This window comes from Bos indicus, chromosome 18 (genome assembly GCF_029378745.1).
Source record: "Bos indicus isolate NIAB-ARS_2022 breed Sahiwal x Tharparkar chromosome 18, NIAB-ARS_B.indTharparkar_mat_pri_1.0, whole genome shotgun sequence".
Taxonomy (NCBI): domain Eukaryota; kingdom Metazoa; phylum Chordata; class Mammalia; order Artiodactyla; family Bovidae; genus Bos; species Bos indicus.
The window spans coordinates 25,341,192-25,343,843 of NC_091777.1; the positions used below are offsets into that span (position 1 = coordinate 25,341,192).

Genomic DNA, 2,652 nt, shown 5'->3' on the forward strand with positions numbered 1-2,652 from the left:
GTCAATGTCTTTGTCTTGCGCTGGAATAGTCATCCTCCTCAGTGAGAGAAGGATGAAGGCAGTGGGCACCATCGGCAGGAAGGTGCTCTGGCCGTTCTGGCTTGACCTCTGGACGTGCAGAGTGGAGCGGGCTGGGCCCTGGGAGGTGCTGAGGGGGACGCTGCATCACTCCATGTCTCTGGGCCATCCACAACTCCAATGAGAGGATGTGGGGGACCAGAGTGCCGTGTCCCCCTCCTCCATGCAGAGGTGCCTGTAGAGATGGAGGCGACACAGACTGAGGATGTCCTGGAGTGGGAAAGAGAGGGACGGGGCATGGCGACATGTGGCATGGCTGCCTGGCCCTTACTGGCCCTCCCACAGGTCTACAGTGCTTTCTTCAACTTACGTGTTATCCTTCCAGGCCCCTCCCTGGGGCCATCTCTTCCAACAACTCATATGAACCCTCTCTGCGGTCTGAACTACATCAGATCCAAGCAGTGACCACCCTGAAGTGAGTCCCAGGAGTATCACCTGAAAACTGTCTCTTTCAGATTTCCTGGGGTGACTACTGTCTTCTCCTGGGATGTAGAAATCTCTAAGAAAGTTACAGCCACACTTTCTGCAAGAAAAATCTGGATTATTCCGTTTCATGACTTTTTCTGATTCATTCAAAGAGGTTGCAGGGCAATTACCCTGAAGTCTGAAGGAAGATGAGCACTGTGGAAGAGAGATGGGACATGAACACTGACTGACTGCTGACAGGTGGAAGATGGAGTCACTGCGTGTGTGAGTAGAGTGACTTAAAATGAGCATCAAGTGTTAAAGGCCAACTGTGAGCGGGTAAGGGAGTATACAGTCCTCAGAAACCAAGGACCCACAGGAAGGTTACTCATTGCTGGCCCTTCTCCCTGGACCTCTATCAGGGAGCTTTGAGAAATACTGGTAACAGGTAGTAAGATCAGAGAAAGCCTGTCCTAAGAGGGCAGGCTAGAAGCCCTGCTCAGACACTTCTTCCCCTAAGAAATGAATCTCTTAACCACTGCGAAAAGGCAGCAAACCCATCCCGTTTTGGGCCCTGGGGAAAACCTACTGAAGCTGAGGGAAAGGAAAATTTTAGGTTGAAAGCTGGATACAGAGCGGGGGCTGCGGGCGGTCGGGGCTCCCGGCCGGGGCGGCGGCGCCATCTTGTGCCCGGGGCCGGTGGGGAGGCCGGGGAGGGGGCCCCGGGGGGCGCAGGGGACTACGGAACGGCTTGGAGTCTGAGGAACTGGAGCCTGAGGAGCTGCTGCTGGAGCCCGAGCCGGAGCCCGAGCCCGAAGAGGAGCCGCCCCGGCCCCGCGCCCCCCCACCCGGGAGCTCCGGGCCCTGGGCCTGGCTCGGGAGTCCCCGGCAACCAGGAGGAGGAGGAGGAGTCGGGACTGGTCGAGGGTGACCCGGGGGACGGCGCCATTTAGGACCCGGAGCTGGAAGCGATCAAAGCTCGAGTTAGGGAGATGGAGGAAGAAGCTGAGAAGCTAAAGGAGCTACAGAATGAGGTAGAGAAGCAGATGAATATGAGTCCACCTCCGGGCAATGCTGGCCCAGTGATCATGTCCATTGAGGAGAAGATAGAGGCTGATGCCCGTTCCATCTATGTTGGCAATGTGGACTATGGTGCAACAGCGGAAGAGCTAGAAGCACACTTTCATGGCTGTGGTTCAGTCAACCGTGTTACTATACTCTGTGACAAATTTAGTGGCCATCCGAAAGGGTTTGCGTATATAGAGTTCTCAGACAAAGAGTCAGTGAGGACTTCCCTGGCCTTAGATGAATCCTTATTTAGAGGAAGACAGATCAAGGTGATCCCTAAACGAACCAACAGACCAGGCATCAGCACAACAGACCGAGGCTTCCCACGAACCCGATACCGTGCCCGAACCACCAACTACAACAGTACCCGCTCTCGATTCTACAGTGGTTTTAACAGCAGGCCCCGGGGTCGCGTCTACAGGGGCCGGGCTAGAGCGACATCATGGTATTCCCCTTACTAAAAAAAAAGTGTGTATTAGGAGGAGAGAGAGGAAAAAAAGAGGAAAGAAGGAAAAAAAAAAAAAGAATAAAAAAAAAAACAGAAGATGACCTTGATGGAAAAAAAAATATTAAAAAAAAAAAAAAAGATATACTGTGGAAGGGGGGAATAATCCCATAACTAACTGCTGAGGAGGGACCTGCTTTGGGGAGTAGGGGAAGGCCCAGGGAGTAGGGCAGGGGGCTGCTCATTCACTCTGGGGATTCGCCATGGACACGTCTCAATCGCGCAAGCTGCTCCCCTGTTTCCCTGTTTCCCTTTGCCCCCTTGGGGGCTGCTCAAGGGTAGGTGGGCATGGGTGGTAGGAGGGGTTTTTTTTACCCAGGGCTCTGGAAGGACACCAGACTGTTCTGCTTGTTACCTTCCCTCCATCTTCCTCACTTTCACAGTCCCCTCCTGCCTGCTCCTGTCCTGCCAGGTCTACCACCCACCCTGCCCCTCTTTTCTGGCTCCCTGCCCCTCCAGATTGCCTGGTGATCTATTTTGTTTCCTTTTGTGTTTCTTTTTCTGTTTTGAGTGTCTTTCTTTGCAGGTTTCTGTAGCCGGAAGATCTCCGTTCGGCTCCCAGCGGCTCCAGTGTAAATTCCCCTTCGCCTTGGGGA

General features: G+C 53.9%; 1 pseudogene; it reads left to right on the forward strand.

The window, feature by feature from the left end:
* Positions 1–1,210: 1,210 nt before the first annotated feature.
* Positions 1,211–2,097, forward strand: LOC139177075 (polyadenylate-binding protein 2 pseudogene; annotated as a pseudogene).
* The last annotated feature ends 555 nt before the right edge of the window (positions 2,098–2,652 follow it).